Source organism: Tenrec ecaudatus, chromosome 16 (genome assembly GCF_050624435.1).
Source record: "Tenrec ecaudatus isolate mTenEca1 chromosome 16, mTenEca1.hap1, whole genome shotgun sequence".
In the NCBI taxonomy this organism is placed as follows: Eukaryota; Metazoa; Chordata; class Mammalia; order Afrosoricida; family Tenrecidae; genus Tenrec; species Tenrec ecaudatus.
The window spans coordinates 71722894-71744775 of record NC_134545.1 but is presented as its reverse complement, the minus strand read 5'-3'; the positions used below and the strand labels follow the sequence as shown (position 1 = coordinate 71744775).

General features: G+C 44.5%; 1 protein-coding gene across 9 annotated transcripts in view; it reads left to right on the top strand.

Annotated features, from left to right (window-relative positions):
* SGMS1 (sphingomyelin synthase 1) overlaps nt 1-21882 on the top strand; it is a 320508-nt gene that overhangs the window by 191571 nt on the left and 107055 nt on the right. For all 9 annotated transcript variants that reach the window (XM_075533703.1, XM_075533701.1, XM_075533698.1 and 6 more), the window contains 2 exons: nt 13098-13144; nt 14425-14500. The gene's annotated coding sequence lies outside the window, so the exon portion shown is untranslated. The remainder of the gene's footprint in view (nt 1-13097; nt 13145-14424; nt 14501-21882) is intronic.

The following is a 21882-nucleotide window of genomic DNA, read 5'->3' as shown; positions in this document are numbered from 1 at the left end:
AAACAAAGCAGATCATAGGGAAGTAGAGCCTGTTTTAGGAGCTTCTTAATTTACTTAGAAAATACTGTGCATTGCTTTCAAAAGGAAGTGAACATTCAAAATGAATGTTTTATTCAGTGTAATTTCCCCCCTTTAACCACAAAGCTTAGTTTTTAGTTGAACGCCAGCCACTTTATAACGTCTTAAAGTTAGTTCCCATTTTTCCACCACAGAATACTTGATACTGCCTTTCCTATTATTTTTGGTGTTGAAGGTAGAATTTGGTAGGCCTTAGAAACACGAGGTCCAGGCTGTGCCATACCTTGAGTGGCCTTGGGCAGGTCACGTAGAGTCTGTGGGTCTGTGGTTTCTCATCTGTCCATTGAAAGGTGGGGAACAGAACGATTAACGGGAGACTTTTCCAGCTTTCACATGATGCAATTGTAGCATTTCGTCATGAGGTTCTGCTTGCAGTAAGATGACCTGCAGAGGTCAGAGGTTTCTGGTTAGGTGGCTTGGTCATTGCCGTGCACTATACTGTGTGTGAAAAGTGGAGTTATGTGAATTGATTTGGAGAAGCTTGACTTGTCTTCAACGACAGGTCCTGCTTCTTCTTCAGGCTCTAATCCTCACTGCGATGGCTGCACAGACCTCCGGCAGCATTAAGGACTGCTGGGTTTATTTGGTAGCAGGTTGTACTGCAAACGAGAACTGCTCACGATGTAGTTGTTCATCAGAACCGGTTATCCGTTTCTTTCAGGGCTGCTGAAAGGCATGCCCCTCTGCTAGCAGCTGCAACCCAAAGATAGTCACCTCAAGCTCTGTGCGTCTGCAAACCTTGCTGTTGTTGTTGTTCAGTGCCACGGAGGCAGCTCTGACCCACAGCGACCCTGCGCACAACAGAACAGAACACTGCGCCGTCCCGAGCCATCCTCACAATGCTCGGGCCCACTGGTGCACCCACTGCGCCCATCTTTCTCCTTGGGGGCCGTCGTGTTAGTCCGGGTTGACTAGAGAGACAAACTCATTGACACTCGTGTGTGAGAGAGAACTTTATATCAAGAGGTAATTATGAATCAAGAAAACATCCCAGTCCAGTCCAGATCAAGTCCATAAGTTTGATATTAGCCCATAAGGCCGATATTAGCCCATGAATTCCTCTTCAGGCTCCCACAGCACATGCAGCGATGCAGAAGAATGCAGGAAGATCACAGGCCGGTGTGCAGAACGTCCGGTGGCTCCAACGGCAGTGGACGCATCTCCAGGACTGTGGCCCTCGTCAGTGTGGCTCCATGTGGCTTGTCCACAGGAATGTGAAAACAGAGAGTGTGTGTGACCCACCTCCCAGGAGAAAGAGAGGAAGTTCCCAGATTCCTCATGAGAAGGCCACCCCTACAAGGTAGCATCATCAGGCTGTGACCTGATTGACAGGCTAACCTCCACCACTTCCCTCTATTTATCAAGTTGGCGTGAAATTATGTAACTACCACAGCCTTCCTCTTTTTTTGCCGCTCCTCCACTTCAGCAGGCTCATCTGTCCACGGTATATAACACGGAGTCTTGCCATCCTTGCTGCCGCTAAGGAGCCCTCTGGTCTTAATTCTTCTGATATAGCTCTGTTTGCCCTTTGAGCAGTCCGTGGCACTTTGAATATTCTTCTCTAGCACCACAATTCAAAACAGATCAATTCTTCGACAGTCTTTCTTATTCAGCGTCCAACTTTCACATGCAGGTGAGCACTGGAGAATACTGGCTTGGGCCAGGCCCACCATAGTTCTCAAAGCAACTTCCTTGCTCTTCAGTGTTCTAAAGACGTCTTGTGCAGTAGACTTGCCTCATGCAATACATGTCTTTTAATCTCTTGACTGCTGCTTCCATGAGCATTGATTGTGGATCCAAGCAAGACAAAATCCTTGACCACTTCAAGCTTCTCTCCATCTATCATGATGTTCCCTATTGGTCCAGCTGAGAGGACTTGGGTCTTCCTTACCTTGAGCTGTGATCTGTACTGAAGACTCCAATCCTTGATCTTCATCAGCAAGTGCTTCAAGTCCTCCCTATTTTCAGGAAGCAAGGTTATATTGTCTGCACACTGCAGGCTGTTAATAGGGCTTCCTCCAGTCCTGATGCTGTGTTCTTCATCTGATCCAGCTTCTCTCGGGACTTGCTAGCATGGAGGTGGAATAAGTACAGTGAGAGGGTACAGCTCTGACACACACCTTTCCTGATTTTAACCCTTGCTCTCTTCACCCAACTGCCCCTTGATCCGTGAGCACAACAAAGTGTTCTAGAATTCCACTGTTCTCAAGATTATCTAGAGTTCCTTGTGGTCCACGCAGTTGAATGTCTTTGCATAGTTGAGAAACACAAGAAAACATTTTTCTGGTATGGATCTGCCAGGATCCACCTGACAGCGGCGGTGGCATCCTTGTTCCGTGTCCACTTCCGAATCCGGCCTAAACTTTAGGCAGCTTCCTGTTAATTTGTTGCCGTAACCATTGTTGGTGGAAGTTAAACATGATATTAATGACAATCGTTCTATAGTTTGAGGATTCTGTTGGGTCACCCTTCTTTGGAATGGGTACAAATCCGGATCTCTTCCAGTCAGTTGGCCCGGTAGCTGTCCTCCAAATGCCCTGGCGTAGACGAGTGAGGCCTCCAGGCTTCTTCCGCTTGCTGAAACATTTCAGTGGGTGTTCCATCCCGTCTGGGAGCCTTGTTTTCGGCTAACGCATTCAGCGCGGTTTGACCTGCTTCCTTCAGCACCATTGGTTCTGACTCGTGCTGTGGAACATCAGCTAGTTCTTTTGCACAGGGACTCTGTGTATTCTTGCCATCTTCTCTGGAGGCTTCCCGCACCATTCAAATTTTGCCTAGAGATTCTTCCAGAATTGCAGCCCCACCAGGCTTGAATTTGTCTGCGTTCTTTCAGTTGTAGATATGTTGCATGTGTTCTTCCCTTTTGGTTTTCCAATTCTAGCTCCTCGGACATTTTGTTGTAAGTGTTGGTTTGTCTTCTCGAGCTGCCCTTGGAAATGTTCCGTTTAGCTCCTTGAATTCACCTGTCCGTCAGTTTGTCAGACTGCGCTGGCTTGCTGTGCGGCTGGAAGCTCTGACACGGGTGTTTCGAATGCCAGCAATGTCACCCACAGGGAGCAGGTTTCAACGGAGCTTCCAGACTAAGAACAGACCATGCCGAAGGCTCCACTCCCCACTTTGGAGGAAGAAGCCACTGAAATGGGTACATTATGCAGCTGGGCTGCTCCCTTATCTGAGACTAGACAGGGAAAAGGATTTCCTTCCACTGCCACATGGTGACTTACAGAATCGATTTTCTTACTGGCTGCTAGCCTGAGACCTCGGTTTCTTGCTGATGGTCAGGCAAGGCTACCCTGACAAACAGACAGCTCACAACGTGACCATTTGCTTCTTCAAAGCCAGCGTGTGAGAGAGTTATAGTACACGAACAGGGCAATCTTTCTGTAACGCGGTCACACACATCCTGTCATCTTTCTTGTATTCTGTTTGTTAGAAGCAAAGCACAGGTCCTGCCCACACTCAAAGGGAGGGGACGACAACAAGGTGTGGCTGTAACAAGTGGGGATTACCTGTGACATTTTTGGTCAGTCATACCTGACCACTAGCCAGAAAGATGGCTTCTGTTTGTCTTGACGCTCCTCACTGTCTAGTCTCCTGCTTAACCAGGAGCATCTCGTCCATCCCTCTGCCTTTCATTCTTCTGACTTACAGAAAATCCAACAAGCCAGGCTGTTTCCTCCACTTTCCTGTTATGAAAATGCAGCGAAGGGAAAGCAGGAAACTCTCAGTCTTAGTAAGCTGCTCGTGAGCTGGGGAGAGCCTCCCTCGGCAGCTGCTATTTTGCGTGTGAGCCGTTCTCTAAGCAGGAGTGTCAGTGCGGCTTCTACAAAGAACCAAAGTGGGGTCTTTCATGCCTTTTGGTCAGTGTTCCTTTTAAGCAAGCGCTGGATTTCCAAACAAAGTCCCTTTCCCTGCGCTGTCCTCTAAGACTGTCTGGCTTGGCTGCATTGAGAGGTTCTAGTTTGGAATGGTTAGCAGTTTGGGGACAGTTTCCAAAGATTGGGTTTTATGCTTTGGCCCCATTAACGGCTCCTTCCTGTATTTTCCTCTTCTTGTCAGTTACGTTTGGGGTGTCGCTTATTGCCTTTCCCTTCCCGTGGCCTGCGCTTTAGTTAGTCTCCAGTGCTTGTGTCTTCTGATTGCTGAGGAGACGGATGGAGTCTGGGGTGCGGTGTGCTGAATGAAGAGTGGGGACGGAAGTCAGACTGCCTGCTCCAACCCGGCCATTCACTCACCTAGTCAAACTTGAGCAAGGTAACCAGCTGTGTTTTTATGTAGCTGGTCACATTTCTGACTCTCTCACGGGGGCTAACAAGCCATCAGCGATGACGCCTGCCACCTTCACCTTGATCCCAAGGTAGATGCGCCGATACGTGAACAGGTAACTTGCCCTTTATGACTAAGCGGAGCCTTATTTCCTGTCTCCCATGGAGTGCGCTGGCCCTTTTGGAACATACAAGGAGACTTATTTGTTGTTGACTTTGCTTTGGTGCTCGTTTTGCTTCCTAAATATGAGGACAGAGCCGATTCTCCAAGAGTGACAATAGTTAACAAACCCTTAGTTGTGTGGCTGAGCCTCTTATTAATCTGTTTACAAACATTACCTCCTTTAACCTTCACAATGACATTTACGTATAAACTCAAAAACAGGAAACACACGCGCGTGCACATACACACACACAACCTTCAAGTTGATTTTGACTCACAGCTGCTCTATAGAACAAAGGAAAGCCTGTCCCCCCCACCCCCACCCCCACCCCCCAGCCCCAACCCCCAACCCCAACCCCCAACCCCCACCCCCACCTAGGTTTCCCAGGGACAGAAAACATTCATCTGTCTTCCTCAGAATGAGTGACTGGTGGGTTTGAACTGCTCACCTTGCAGTTGGTAGGCCAGCACATAACCCACTGTGCCACAGGGTTCCTTCCTTACATCTACTGACAGACACCAGTAATGCAGTGATGATGGAACCAAGGCTTAAACAAACATGCCAGTAACTTACAAGGCACGGGGAGTCCAGGTCTCTGTGGTCCTAATGACCGCAGAACACCGTCACAGAGGCGGTCCCCACTCTCCCAAGTGAACCCATCCTTTGACGCAGAAAGGTCTGGTTGCCAGTGTTACCCACTTTTCCGATCTCTGCGTGAGCGCCATTCTCTTGCACCTCCGCTCTGGCGCACCCTTGCTTGTGATGTCTGCCAGTGTAACACTTTCCGCGAGCAGCCTTGGTCGCTCCCTAGAGAGCAGAAAGGACGTTCAGAAGAGTGTAGTTTGTAAAGTCAGGTTTCACATGACCCTTGTGGAAGCTGAGACATGAATATGGAGTGTTAGGAACCCAGGACTTACACTCTCAGCTTGTTCTCTCCGAGTGTGTCCAGGGTGGCTACCCTGCCATTGGGGAGCGCTGCTGCCCCCTCGCCTCGCTCCCAAGATAGATGCACAAATAATGGAAATGGATACATCTTTTGCACCGGATCAGATTTCATCTCCATCATCTTTTAAGCCCCAGCACCTCCAGTGTTTATCACCTTGACTTTTAAAAACTCTTTAAAGCCTCTGGTTGAAGTTATTTTTTCTTTTAAAGATCATTTTATTGGGGGCTCTTACAACTCTTGTTACAATCCATACATTAATTGTATCCTACTTATTAGTACATACGTTGCCATCGTTCTTTTCTAGACATTTGCTTTCTATTGAGCCCTTGGGATCAGCTCCTCTTTTTTTCTCCTCCATCCCTCATTGCCCCTCGATAGATTATTGATTGGTGTTATTTTCATATCTCACACTGACCTCTTGTCTCCCTTCCCCTCTGGTTTCTGTTGTTCTTCCCCCTGGGTGGGGGGTAGGGTGTGGTATGTGCCTTTCATTGTGATTGGAAGTTGCTTCTAATTCTTGGATTAACCACAGTGGTGACAAATCACCATCTTTAGTGGTGAATTTGGTTCTTTAAAAGCCTGTTTTTAAAAAAACACTAAACCTGTTAAAATATTTTTCTTTCCTTTTTTTCTCCCTGTGTAAATTTAGTTTTTATTTTCATTGTGCACATACCTGATAAGCCAATATCTGTCCTTACCAAAGAGGATCGACCTGGAGCACTTTTAAGTAACATGTTGGATTTGATTTAAAAAATAACATTAATTTTTCTCAGCAACATTCACTTCAACTGATACACATTGTTCAGCTTTATTGTGAGCTAAGTGGGACTTTAGGTTTCAGATCATCATTTTGGTGTTCAACAACTTGCCCTCTGCACACCTGCCTCGTCACTTTTTTCCTTTTCTGTTCCCTTTTGAAGCCTGTTATCTTCCCCATTCACCCAAGTTACCATCTGTCTACTCGCCAGCCCCACGGTTCTCAACCTGTGGGTCCCGGCCCCCTTGGGGGTCAAACGACCCTTTTAAAGGGGTGGCCTAAGACCATCGGAAAACACATATATCCGACGGTCTTAGCAACCAAGACACTGCTCCTCGATTTGTCTCCAGGTGGGTCCGCCCACATGCAGATATGCCCACATATGAGTACCCAGCATGAAGACTGTTGCCCATGCTACACCATGCTTCAAGACCACATTTCATTTATTTGTCATTAGCCATAAATATTTCACAGTATATAATTACATATTGGTTGTGATTAATCACTGTTTTAATGATGTTCATTTTGTAACAATGAAAGTATATCCTGCATATCAGATATTTACATGACAGTTCATGACAGTAGCAAGATTACAGTTATGACGTACCAACGAAAATAATTTTCTGGTTGGAGGTCACTACAACCTGAGGAACTCTATGAAAGGGTCACGGCATTGGAAAGGTTGAGAACAACTGCTCTAGTCTATTGATTCCACTTCCCTCCTTCCCCGCCCTGATAACCATCAAAGACCATTCTGTGTTTTGGGTTGTTTTTTTTTTTTTGGTAACAGGGGTCTCATGTTATTTGCCCTTTTGTGCCTGACTAGCTTCACTCAGATCCATCCATGTCATGAAATGTTTCATGGTTTCATTGTTGAACCTTCAGTGATGCGTTGAACCTCCATTGTGTGTGTTGAAGTTTACTTATTCATTATTCCATTAAGGGGCATTTAAACTCTGACTTCTTGCTATTGTGAAAGATTCTGTCGTGAACATGCGTGTGCATATGTCTGCGTGTGGTTTGCTGCTGGTTTCTGTAGGGTATATGCTGAGTGAGTATCAGGGTTGCTGGGTCATGTGGTGTTTCTATTCCTCGGCCAATCAGCACATTATTTAAAATTTGGTATTGTGCCACACAGTGGTTCCTTTTCTTTTAGAAACATGTTCCTTTCACGTTGGACGTAGGTGTAATATGATGCAGAAGCTAGCTAGCCCGGGGCATAAGGTGTCTGCCGTTCTCCGTGTGCTCTGTTTTCCAGAGCTGCCCAGTGAGAGCATGGCATTGCACGGGCACCAGGAGAAATGAGCACTGGAGGCGCATTTCTTGTTCCCAAGGACTCTGTCATCTGAAAAGAAATGCGGTACCGATATGGAGAAGGCTAAGAAGGCTAACGCTCGGTACTGACATCTAGCTAGAGCATGTGTTTGCGTACGTCAATAATGGTTTTCAACTAACGTGGCTTTTTGTCTTTTAAAATGTTTTATAGTGAATTTTGTGAAGATTTGTAAAGCAGATCATCAGTTTTACATGAAACTTTTTCCCCTAGACTTTTTATTGTGAATTCAGTGGGGTTTACATAGATCATTTTCCCGTTCCACAACCTATACACATTATGAAACCTCACAGTGCCTTTTTACCCCCTTTTCCCTTCACCCTCTTGTATATTTCCTCTTCTCTCATGTTACCGCCAGTCCACCTGTTAGGTTCCCTAAGGACTGATCACCTGGCAATCTCCCTGGGTTCCATTACAACCGAATGAATCAGAGTCTCTAGAGGGAGGAGCCTAAGGGCTGTAGCTGCACCAGATCTTCAGGTGATTCCCATGACTGGCAACTGAGAACCTAGGCTTTAGGGACGAGCGTGACTAGTGGTGACGAGACTAGTGTCTCTGCTGTTGTTCCCCTCCCTTCCCCTCTCACCACTCCTAACCATCAAAGATGGGCTCTCCTGGTAGGAAACCTTTCTCTTGTTTTTTGTTTTTGATAACAATGGCTTCATATAACATTTGCCCTTTTGTGTTTGACTAACTTCACACTCAATTGAGATCAACTTTAAAAAACTGTATATTGTCAGAAGTCCGAATTGAAACTCTTTAAGAGATTTACATAGGAAACAATGACTTGCATGGATTAGCATGCTACGATTGCAATTGTAACCACAAATTCAAAAGACACCTCTAATTGTAGTAGTGACCACACTACTTGCAATGACCTTGTGGGCACTCTAGCTACAGTCTCTGATGGGTGCTGTCCTTGACTTGCAGACTGGGGTCAGAGCCTCATTATCTTAAGTCTATCACACACTCCATCTTTCCAGGCTTTTAAACTTCCCTGACAAGCGACCAGGCAGATAAAACCATTTTAAAACTAAATTACCAAGCTGTCATGTTGGGCTTCATCTGTATGGTTGTGTTTTTGAAGTTGTTGATACGATTCCTTCCTGGATAGTTTTATTTGTTGACAACTGGCCACTTGTTACCAAGGAAGCTGTCTGAATTTATGTGATTGTGCCTTCCTCCTCTCTCTCCATAACACCACAACGCCCCCAGCCTTTTTTGGGATGACTTGCGGTTTCTGTCTCTTCAGATCATTTACCCGACAGTTTAAAGACAGTAGCATTAATATTCATTTCTTCTCTGAGCTACTTAACATTTAAGTTTAAAGGGACGAACGTGAAGGTAGGTCTCTTTTTTTTTTTTTTAATTTTTTTTTTAATTTTTTTTTAATTATTTTTTATTTTTTAACAAATTATTGGGGCTGATACAATTCTTTTCACAGTTCATACATATACATACATCAATTGTATAAAGCACATCTGTACAGTCTTTGCCCTAATCATTTTTTTCTCCTCTTTTCTTCATTTACATTTTATTAGGGACTCCAACAACTCTTACCACAATCCATACATATACATACATCAATTGTATAAAGCACACCCATACATTCCCTGTCCCAATCATTCTCAAGGCATTTGCTCTTCACTTAAGCCCCTTGCCTCAGGTCCTCTTTTTTTTCCCCCCACTCCCTCCCTTTTCCCCCCTCCCTCATATGCCCTTGGTAATTTATACCTCGTTATTTTGTCATATCTTGCCCTATTCGGGGTCTCCCTTCCCCCCTTCTCTGCTGTCCCTCTCCCAGGGAAGAGGTCACATGTGGCTCCTTGTAATCAGTTCCCCCTTTCCAACCCACTCACCCTCCACTCTCCCAGCATCGTCCCTCACGCCCTTGGTCCTGGAGGTATCATCCACCCTGGATTCCCTGTATCTCCAACCCTCATGTGTACCAGTGCACAGCCTCTGTCCTATCCAGCCCTGCAAGGTAGAATTCGGATCATGGTAGTTGGGGGGAGGAAGCATCCAGGATCTGGGGGAAAGCTGTGTTCTTCATCGATACTACCTCACACCCTAATTAACCCATCTCCTTTCCTAAGCCCCTCTATGAGGGGATCTCCATTGGCCGACACTTGGGCCTTGGGTCTCCACTCTGCACTTCCCCCTTCATTTAATATAATATATATATACGCATACATATATACATATACACATATATACACATACATACACACACTTATATCTTTTTTTGTTGTTGTTTTTTTGTTGTTTTTTTTTTTTTTTGCATGATGCCTTATATCTGGTCCCTTGGGCACCTCGTGATCGCACTGGCCGGTGTGCTTCTTCCATGTGGGCTTATTTGTTTCTGAGCGAGATGGCCGCTTGTTCACCTTCAAGCCTTTAAGACCCCAAACACTATCTCTTTTGATAGCCGGGCACCATCAGCTTTCTTCACCACATTTGCTTGTGCACCCATTTGTCTTCAGCGATCCTATCATGGAGGTGTGCAGTCAATGATATGATTTTTTGTTCTTTGATGCCTGGTAACTGATCCCTTTGGGACCACTCGATCACACAGGCTGGTGTGTTCTTCCATGTGGACTTTGTTGCTTCTGAGCTAGATGGCCGCTTGTTTATCTTCAAGCCTTTAAGACCCCAGTCACTATCTCTTTTGATAGCCGGGCACCATCAGCTTTCTTCACCACATTTACTTGTTCACCCATTTTGGCTCCAGCTGTTGTGTCGGGAGAGTGAGCATCATAGAGTTCCAATTTAATAAAAGAAGGTATTCATGCATAGAGGGAGTGTTTGAGTAGAGGCCCAAGGTCCTTCCGCCACCTTAATACTTGACCTATAAATATAGACACAAAGATCTATTTCCCCAACCTCCTATATATATTTGCATGTACATGTCTTTGTCTAGACCTCCATGAATGCCCTTTGACTCCTAGCTCTTTCCTCCATCTCCCTTGACCTTCCTCCTGCCCTACTACCATGCTTCATTGCCACCTGGGCTAGAGTATACCTCTTCTCTAAGCAACCTTACCCTTGATCATTTCCCACCAGGCCTGCCACTCCCCCTTCTCTACCCTTTGGGGTCCCATGTTTTTCCCTTGTCCCTGGGTTTGTTAACACCACTTCCTTACCCCCCCCCCTACCCCCCACCCCAAGTCCCCCCGGAACTGTCGGTCCCGTTGTTTTTCATCCAGATAGTTCATCCAGCCTGTCCTATTCAGACAGACCTGTGGAGTCACTAACATGCATGAAAACTAGACAGAGGAACACAAAGCAACAGTATACAACCAGACAACAAAACAACCAAAACAAACCACTGAAAAAGAACAGAACAAAACAGTTCACAAGAGAAAAGCTTGTAGTTAGTTCAGGGATCTTTGCTGGCCCTTAGGAGCGTTTTCCAGTCCAGTCTGTTGGGGCACAACGCCCTGGCCCCAAAGTCCACTTTCAGCATTCCCTGGGGACCTTGCCACTCCATTCCCTTGCTGTTCCGCTGCATTCCCCCAGTGCATTGCCTCGGTGTGGTGGGATCAGGTCAGGTGCAATTCCCACACTGTGTCTCCGGTGCTGTCCCCTGTATCGCCCTTAGTCACTGAGGGGCATCATGTCTCATAGTAGGGCCAGCCATGTTGTTCTCTCTGTGGACTGGCTGCTCTACTCAGGAACATCATCATCACGGCCTGGTGGGCCAGGCTGTGCTCCACTCTCTCCTCCTGCCCCTTCATCTGCTCCCGTGTGCTCTGATCAAATATGTCCATCTCCCATAGCTGCAGGGTCAATGTCGTCCTTTGGAACAAGTTCTTTTCGGGGGAGGGGCAGGAATCCACTTAATTTATGGTGCTGGGGCCTGCCTCCCAGACCTCTCCACCGGTTCCGTCCTCCACGCCGGGATATTGCATTCACACCTTGCGACACTGGGTTGAAGTCTGGTCCCACTTTCCCTGTGGAGATATAAGCCATACCCTCCCCTTGGGTGGATTAATGCCCCATTTCTGTCATGCTGATTGTACTTACCTCAGAGGACTCATGTTGTACCTGTCCCTTTGGGACTGACTTACCTCGCTTAGCATAATTCCTTCCAGCTCTTCCCATGAAATAACGTGTTTCATGTGCTCATCGGTGCTTTTTAGTGCTGCATAATACTCCATTGTGTGTATGTGCCAAAGTTTGCTAATCCACTCGTCTATCGATGGAAACTTAGGCTGTTTCCAAGTCTTTGCTATTGTGAATTGTGCCGCAATAAACATTGGAGCGCATATGACTGGTCGTGTTTTATTTGCTGCTTCAACCGGGTATATGCCCAGTAGAGGGATGGCTGGGTCGTAAGGTAGATCAATTTCCATTTTCTTTAGGTATCGCCAGATTGCTTTCCACAGTGTCTGTACAAATCTGCACGACCACCAGCAGTGGAGGAGGGTTCCTATTTCACCACAGCCCCTCCAACACTTGTGGCTCTCTGATTTACTGATCTGGGCTAGCCTCAGGGGTGTTAGGTGGTATCTCATGGTTGTTTTGATTTGCATTTCTCTTATGGCAAGGGACTTCGAGCACTTTCTCACATATTTATTGGCCATATTGATCTCCTCTCTAGTGAAAGTTCTTCTCATTTCTTTTGCCCACTTCCTTAGGGGGTTAACTGTTTTCCTCTTTTTGCAGGTCATGATGGTGTTGTAGATTTTAGTAATGAGCCCTTTGTCTGACGTGTCATTACTAAAAATCTTCTCCCAGTCTGTGGGTTGCCTTGTCACCCTCTTGGCAAAGTCTTTCGAGGTGCACAGGTGTTTTATTCTTATTAGATCCCATTTGTCGATTTCCAGATCACCTGTGTGTGTCCCCTTCCCTGTTGCGGTGAGCCTATGTGCTCCCTGGGCCAGTGCTCTGAGATTAGTCCCGATTCCCTCCTTAATGGTCCTGATGGTTTGGGGTTTGACTTCTAGATCTGTGATCCACCTTGAGTGTATTCTTGTGCATGGGGTGAGGTAGGCGTCTTGTTTCAACTTTCTACATGTGGATATCCATTGTTTCCAGCAGGTAGGTCTCTTTTTTCAGTGGTGTCTCCTTGCGGCCATGTGTTCATCACATGAAATGAGCACGCTGCCTGGGAGAAGCAGCGTGTGTTTATGGGGAAGCCTTAGTTTATGTGACTCAACGCAAAGCCTTGAGTACAAAGCACTTCTGCTAAAGGAAAGAACGCATACAGTGCTACCCTGAGGTTGCTGTTCCTAAAATAATATAACATTTAAAGAAAGGTAAAACCTTGCTTTGAATGGCTTCCTCTTGGAAAGAGAAGTCACTTTGCTGGCCATATTCCATTTATTAAATTATATGGCTATCCAGGATTTGGTGAACTGGCATGTGGGCAAGGTTTCAAGTCATTCCTTGGTGCCAGTACCCTTGGTCTATCCATATCAAGACATGCGATATTTTGCCAGAGAATATCTTTTATTTTATGAACACAACCACACCCTTACTAGGGGGCAAGTTGCTCCTCTTTTAGAAATGCAATTCAGGGTTTTTATTTTATTTTTTTATTTTTTTCAAGGTTTTAGAAATGAACTGTGGATGGATTTACCCCAGGGAACAAGGCAGGTAAGTGATCGGATTTTGAAACAAGGTTTGTCTGTGTGGTGCCCTTTGATGAATATGAAGATTTGAGTCACCTAATCACATCTTCTCTGTTCGATATGTTTTACACAATTTGAGAAATAGGGAATGTGGATTCAAGGGAATCACACAGATCTCAGCTTAATTACTTTTGAAACAGGATTGGAAAACTCAAAAATGCTGCAGACCTCCTTTCCTGAAACTAAAATCTGGATTTGACTCATGCAAATCTGATTTAATCATCCAGTAACACCCAGAGAGAAACTGGACCAGAGAAAACCAATTCTTCCAGGAGTGGACAGCCATGGTCCTTCTTCCAGAAAACCCACACTCAAATGTCATGGGGTCCATTCCGACTCATTGCGACCTTCTAGAACATGGTAGAGCACCCCCTGCGGGTATTCAAAGTTAACTCTTTAGGGGAGTAGAAAGCCTTGTCTTTCTCCTTTGGAGTTAGGTGCTGGTGGTTTCGAACTGCTTATCTTGTATGGTTAGCAGCCCAACGTGTAACTCCTGGGCCACTAGGGCTCCTACTGTCCTGCCTACTAAGTAGAAATGATCTGATTCCAGGTGTTAGCGAGAACTAGAGGGAAGCCCTTGTTACCTGGTTCAATGCAGTGGCTAATATCAAAGCCTGCGAGTTTTCTACTCCTACCAATGCACATGAGTCATTCCCTTTTGGAGAGAAGTAAAGAAAGAGAAAACGGGTTTCTTAGTACTGTCCTTCCTAGGAAATAAACTGAGAATCTCTTCTGAAAACAGAGGAGAGGATGTCTTAAAAGTTCTCTACCCAACCCTCAACACTAAAGGTACACTGCTATTCTTAAGTTCTTTTGCTCTCTGGGGCAGGGAATGTATGGATGTGCTTTATACAATTGATGTATGTATATGTATGGATTGTGGTAAGAGTTGTATGAGTCCCTAATAAAATGTAAAAGAAGAAAAGAGAAAAAAATGATTAGGGCAAAGACTGTACAGATGTGCTTTATACAATTGATGTATGTATATATATGAACTGCGAAAAGAATTGTATGAGCCCCAATAAATTGTTAAAATTTAAAAAAAAAAAAGTTCTTTTGCTCTCGGAGAGATCTTCTTGCATGATGTTATTGTCTTCTTTTTTTTTTTTTTTTTAGAGAAAAAGGAAGAGACCATTACCGTTTTTTCTGTGTTGGGGAATAAAGGGAGGGAAAGACAATTATTGGAAACCAATAGACGGCCTTGACTTAGCACATAACTAATAGTATTTTTTCTACTTGTGGCAGATGATGGACATGTGCTGGAACAAGGGGAGAAGCCAGTAGCTTGTAGGAAGCCAAGATGACAAGAATCTTGTAACCAGTAAGTAATTTTTTTGTTATTGTTGTTAGCCCTTTGGATTTCTTTTTTTCATTGCGGAGTGAATTTTCTCTGAGCAACTATGGTAAAAAGGACAGGACCTTATTCAGATAACTTAAAGGTAAAGATAAAATAGTTATACATACACTTCACACAACTGATATTACCATTTGAGGAACTTTGTTTATGCAATTATTTTAATTTCCATTTTTAATCTGGTGAGATGTATCATTTTGGGGATGTGTCAATTTGGGGTGAGTGAGAGTGAAAATATTTAAAGAATTAAAAGGGATCTGCACCCATGGTCAGTTTTTCATTTTTTAAGGGCAAGGGCTTTTCTCAAGTGCAGAAATCCTTGGTCCTGGGGGTTCCCCTTAGACCTCATTTCTCATTCGCATACCTTTTGTAGATCTACTGCAGAGGAATATGATCAAACGGGTAAATATGACTACAGTTGGGCTCTTTGTCTATACTTCTTCCTACCCAATGGTGTGCATGCAGTTTTTGCATACTAGAAGCCGTTAATGTTCGCCAGCTCTCTGACAGTTACCTGTGGTTGGCCTAGGTTTCATTATGAGATTACTGCCTGGGGGAGCTTCGTGGGGAGACGGCACAATTTTGAGTCAGCCCTAGGCCTGACCCTTGCTCTTGTGCTTTTTAGTATTTACGCATGATCTCAAAACCTCAGTTGACTCATCTTTGTGTGGGGATGGTTCAGAGTACTCAGTGCTGTTTGGTACATAGGAGGAGCAGAGTGCACACCTTACTTTCCGACGTTCGAATAGTGATAGGCAATTCACAGGCCTCTATTTGGACTCAAACGGTAGGCCAGGCTGCTGTGAGGCAGAGGTGCGAGACCACTGATGGTAGTGATGGGCAGGTGAATGTCACAAGGGTATGCTTGGGGAGGAGGGTGGATTTCTGCGTGTGTCAGTTCACCCACCACGGCCGATTTCAAGCTGACATGTCATCAGAGGTGCACACAAGTATGCAGCTTTCTGTCTCACGGGTACAAAGCCTGTCGCTAAAATCAAGTTTACAAGTAATGGGAGGATACTTAGGAAGTCACAGGTTTGACCATTTGTACCTTTGTTTCACATTTTTAATCATAGCTGTGTCTCACAACTGGCTTACAAAACTTCTGCAAATTGAAGGTCAACTCGATTGAGCCTGTGTGGGCCAGCTCCAGGATACCACTGATTGTAGGTTTCCTGTTGCCAGATGTTGCTAAGCCACATTCTTCAATTATCTGTCTCAGCCCCACTGGTAAGGTTTGGTTGGCTTGATAAATGCCAGGCTTGCTTGGTTTTCAATCAGTGTTTGTTAACTCAAGTTCTCACCCTTATATAAGTTCTGGAATTGAAGATAAGGGCTGAGCCCAATGTAGAATCTAAATAGACTTTATTAGGAGTATGATTAGTGTTGACTCGGCCTTGTAACTGACCTTGGCACGCCTCGCCCTCCCCTCGCTGTTTGGGTGGTACGTTCTGAGGTAGGTCAGACTCTTCATTTGCTTTCACAATTCTTCTCTCCCTTCCTGGGCTCTCCCCATCCTAACCCCCTGCAGGTCGTCTCACGGACAGGACAGACAGCCATGAGTCTGTCTGTCTACTTAGCTCTGTACTCAGTTTTGTTTTTACAGTGAACTTTCAATGAAAAATGACTGGCCTCCAGAGAGGTTAAACAACAGCAAGAAGACAGGGCAGTTGAAAGTTAAGACGGGCTTGATTAAAGTTTTAGGGAGTAAGATGGAGGAAAGAAAAGAGCCTGAGTCAAATAGCTCAGTGCTTCTTCTAGAAACAGTTGCTTTTTCAGTTTTCTAGCTTGCCCTTTAGAATGGAACAATCTGAAGCCCCAAATTGCTAAGTAACAGCTGAGATTGTGGTGGTTTTTATTTTAAAGTCTCACCCACCTAGTTCTCAAAACACATTCTTTATTGAACCTTAAAAAAAAAAAAAGCCTGGCTATTTCAAAACACGAGTCTGTGTTAATTCCCTCCTAGATGAATCAGGCTTATGTAATTTTGAAATATTTATTTTTCTTATTTTCTCTGAAAACAAAAGGTACTTGTAGTCCCTACTGAGTCAAGAATGGCTTTGGATTATTTCAAAAGTAATTATTTTTCATTTTAAGAGGAAGTGCACGGGTAGAAGTCCGAGAAACTTGAGTCTGGATTAAGAAACATTGACACATGGCTTAAATTGAGTAAGGGATGCCTTTGGTAAATTTGAAAGTAAACATGGAAGTAATACTTATACAGGAGAACTTCATCATAGGTAAAATGTTCTGTAATATTTCTCCCCAGAGTGCACCTTGATGGTTTTTCCGGAACATTCCCTACACCAATAAATGTTGGATTAAAGAGTTGCTGAGGGGTATCGTCTCTAAATCCATAGCCTTGCATTATGTTTGGATCAACAAACTGGATAGTTTGTGGGATACTTGGGAGAGCTAAGTTGTGAAGGTGGAGCCCACTGCGAGCAAGACAGATGGACACCCTTCAGGTGTTGATAATCGATTCCGGACAGAGCTATGATTTCCAACCAAATGTGATATATGTTATAAAAGATCCACAGAATATTTTGGAAGCGGTAGATTGAGAGAAACTCACTGGTGGTAAAAGAGCAGGTAACATTTAAGTTAATGTTTAATGGCTAATCACCCTTAAAATTTTAATTATAAAAGTTAACACTGATTGGAAAGAATGATAGAAATGTAAACTTATTAAGAATAGAAAATGCAGCAGTGTTATCACCACACGGCAATGACCGCTCTTACCATTGGTCCCGGTGCTCTACCGCATTACATTCTGTCTGTGTGCTTTGAGGTTGGTTGCTTCCACCTTTCATTCCTGTAAAGCACACAGAGGGGCATGCTTGTGCATCCATCGTGTTGTGCAATTATTCGATCAAGATCTTTGAACAGAGTCAGAGGGTAGGAGAAACAGTGTGCGCAGAGGAGCAGAGTGGGGAGAGAAGGGTAGACCTGTAGTCTCACCGAGGAGGCAGCGGAGGAGGCAAGTAGTGCTCATTAGCGCCTGAGGCAGAAGATGCCGGGTTTTTTTTGCTTTGCCCTCAGCGCCGACCTTCCAGTGAGTGACTTTGAGTCGCTTCGGTTGTTCTTCATTTACCTTATTTGGGAAAGAAATAAAAACTGTTCACTGTGCTGTTTCCAAGTGGCAGAATGTTGTGAGTTGCTGTGGAGTTGGCAGCCACACATGGCAACCTAACACAGAACGGAATGGACCCTTTTCAAACTCTGGAGTTTTAAGAAACTGACCCATTAGGGAGTGAACAAATATAGGTGAGAGAAAATATGTATGTGATTGAGAGTACATGGGGGGGGGGGACCAGAAAACTAAGACCTGAAGAAGAATAACTCGTGGTTTTAAAAAGTTGGGGTAAGGTCCATTATATAACAACATGTGCATTTTCTCCGTGTAAGGACTTTCAACAGTTTACTTATAATTAAAAGATCCCCCCACTCACCTATGAAACACTAATTTATTAAAGAACTACTATCCACCAGACATGGGAGTTGACACCAGAGATAATAATAATAGCCGATAGATACTGGGGATTCTCCTCATAATTAAAACATTTAAAGATCATTTAGGAAAGACCTGTCGGGGACGGGGATCTTTGTTGGCATACTGGGTTATGAATTGGGCTGCTAACCACAAGGTCAGCAGTTTGAAACCACCAGCCACTCTGAGGGAGAAAGATGAGGCTTTCAGATTCTTTAAAAATATACAGTTTGGGTCTGGCCAGACCAGAGGATGCACACTGGTACAGATAGGAACTGGAAACACAGGGAATCCAGGACAGATGATCCCTTCAGGACCAGTGGTGAGAGTGGCGATAATGGGAAGGGTGGGTTAGAAAGGGGTAACCAATTACAGGGATCTCCATATAACCTCCTCCCTGGGGGATGGGCAACATAAAAGTGGGTGAAGGGAGACATCAGACAGTGTATGATATGACAAAATAATAACTTATCATTACCAAGGGCTCATGAGGGAGCGGGGAGGGAAGGGGAAAAATGAGAAGCTGATGCCAGGGACTTATGTGGAGAGCAAATGTTTTGAGAATGATGAGGGTAACAAATGTACAGATGTGCTTTATACAATTGATGTATGTATGGATTGTGATAAGAGTTGTATGAGCCCCCAATAAAATGATTTTAAAAAACGTTTACAGCTTTGGAAACTCATAGGAGCAATTCTGCTCTGTCCCATAGGGTCGCTATGAGTCAGCATCGACTCGGTTGCAGGTAGTTTGGTTTTTGGTTTTATGTTAGGTGAGTAGCACAGGAACAACTATATTATCTTATTTAAAAGATGTAATCTGTGTCAGCCACCCATTGCTCTGAGAATTTTAAATTCACTTTCCTAGGAAAAGTCTAAAGTTAGCTCCATTTTACAAGTGAAATGGGAGCGGCAAAGGCTGACCTTTCCTGTCTGTGCCAGAAAGCACCGAGTTCTAGTTCAGGCTCTGCTGCAGCCTTGGCCAGGCCCAGGCGTGCTGGAATGGTGGGTGGGTGCAGTACGAAGGGCAGGAGAACAGCATGAGGTATGACAGCAATGCCATGAGTACTCTTTAATAGCCCAAACAAAAAACCAAACTAGGCGCCATTGAGTCGATTCCAACTCACAGTGAGTGACCCCGGAGGACAGGGCAGAATGGCCCCTGTGGGTTTCTGAGACTGTAAATCTTTATGGAAGCAGAAAGAGGAGACTTTTCAAAAATAATAACCTTTTATTGTGTTTCAGTGAAGAGTCACACCACAGTTTAGGTGACTGGGGAGTCACCAATTTCTATACCATTGGCTCACTGACATTGGTTCCGTTCTTCCCATGTGGGAACAGTCTCATGTCCATTCTGGTTGCTGTTTCTATTAATCTAGGTTCTCTGCCCCCCCATCCCCCCCCCCCCGTCTCATCTTTTGTTAAAATAACTCTTGACCTTTCCGGAGGCTTCCACTGGAGGGAGAGAAGAGAGCTCTGTTTAGCCATTGCCATGCTCTTTGTGAGAAATCCATCTTATTGTCAAAATGTTCCCGGCTCTTCCCCCCATGAGAGGACTGTGCTTTCCCACCCTGCTGGCAGTTGACTTGATTTATTTGGACCAATAAAGTTGAGTTTGGGTCCACAGCCTGATTCTGCTCGCTCTCTCCTGTTTGCTTCAAGAGCAGCTTGTCCTGGTTAAGGATGCTCTTCTGCCATGGTCCCACCGTAATGAGGACATCGAGTCCAGCCATGGTTCACCCTCCAGGGGTCAGTCAGGAGGCAAACATGCATCTCTCTCGATGGCCCTTTCAGGCTTAGCCTACACACATGCACCCTGTGTGAAAGGCGCCCCTTTTAATTTCAGGAGCAACTAAACTGCTGCAATGCTGCCCTTTTCCCGAGTTGAAAAACATCTGCCCTTGTCAGGGCTTATCAATACAAATGAGCCATGGAATTTTTTTTTTTTAACATAGGTCTTTAGATCTGATCAAGGTGACCCATTACTTTCCTGGTCAAACATTTATTGAATATGATCTGTGTCACGGCCTGGACTCTTGGAGCTTTCAAATCTGGGCCTTCATGAATCTGTTGGATTGGATGCTGTTTATCTAAGGAGATATAAAACAAGGAGATAGTGTTGGGTGCTACGTTGACAATCAGTGACCTATGTTCATGAAGCTGGACCCACTTGCGATACGCTCTCTCTGAGATGTTTTTAAGTGTCCTGGCTGTGCGCTGCATTTAGACCACCTTAGAGCGATCGGCAAGGTCAACAGTGGGCAACCACCAGCTACTGGGGGGTGGGGGTGGGGCGGGAAGACAGGGCTGTCCCACTCCCTCACAGAGTGATGGGCAGGAGCAATTCTACCCTGCCCTGTACGGTCGCTGTGAGTCGGCATCAGCTTCATGGCTGTGTGTCTGGTGTTTCGGTTATTCACCATTTGGAAGGTTTTATCTTGACTTTTGGACTAATTATTGTGCAAGTGTACATTTTTTCTTTGGACATATATTGTAAGATTCTTAACTTCACAGGCCAAGTATCTTAACATTTTTCTGTAACACAAGTCGCTTCACACACAATTACAATAAAATTAAGCCCTTAGTAAACTATTCTTTTCTTTGATTTCCCCTAAAGTTATTGGTTCTCCCGTCTTTTCTTTTCTTCAGATTTCATCATTTTAATAGGCTCTGGTTCTCTCTTCTATCATGAAGAGAGTTTTATGAATGAAACAAGTTCATTCTTTATTGTTAGTTGAGATGTACCTTTCTTTTTTTCTTTTAGTATCTAAAATGGTTTACGGTTCTGGCATGGGAGAGCCAGATTATCTCGATTTAAGAATTTTGTCAGGAATCAATGATGACAATAACAAAATTAAAAAATGACCAATGGAAAAGTATCAGGGCTAAGACTGTGAACAGCCAATGGTAGAAGGCTGTGGAGGACAGGGAGAGCCCACACCCACCTGCAGAGTAACTAGTTAGGCAAGGGTCTCCAACAGGCTGACTGTCAGACAGAAATCATTGTAATCTTGATTATGCAAAATCGAACTCCATGCTTGGTCAGCTGATTTCCCTGTTGACCCACCCTGAATTTGTTGTAGGCACATGTATCTCGTGTTCCACAGCAGAAATTTCTTCCCTGGCTTAAAAATATATATATTGAAGTGGTCTTTTCTTTCGTACTCATTTCTACTTTTATCTTTATTATTATTATTTTATCCAATTTTGATTTTGTTTTTATTGTTTCTCTTGGTTTTCCCAGTCTGTGAAGCACAGGGCCGGGGAGAGGATTAGGAGGGTGAGGGGATTTTCGGGAGTAAGCAATGAAGTGGGGGCGGGGAGAGTACTAGAACTGACAGTGTTTACACAACTAATTTTAAAGGACTGTTGTAAACTGATTGTGGTAATGATTATACAGTTCTTGTTATGATTGAAAGGTTGCATTGTCTGATATGTGGATTAGGTGCCAATAAAAATGTACATAAATAAATCCCATAATCATGAAGAAGAAGAAAAAAAGAATGTTGCTTTCTGTTGTCAAGGTGTCTCCTGCCTCTTGGTGACCTCAAGCAAAATGGAACAAAACACTGTTCTCTCATCATTTGCAGATGATGTTGCTGCCCTGTCCAGAGGGCTTTCATTGGCTGATGTTCTGAAGTAGCTCACCAGGCCTTTTCCTCCAGTCGGATTTAGGAATACCTCAGTTTAATTTGGGATAATCTTGAGTTGACCTCTTATAACTTCAGACCACATGTCTAATGACCTGACACCTGTCAAGGAATGCAAACTTGCCTTTCACAGTCCTGTGACTTTGGACTTGGAATGAAACCAAACGGTCAGAAAAGTCTGCCAACCTGATAGTTTGTATTGAGGGTAT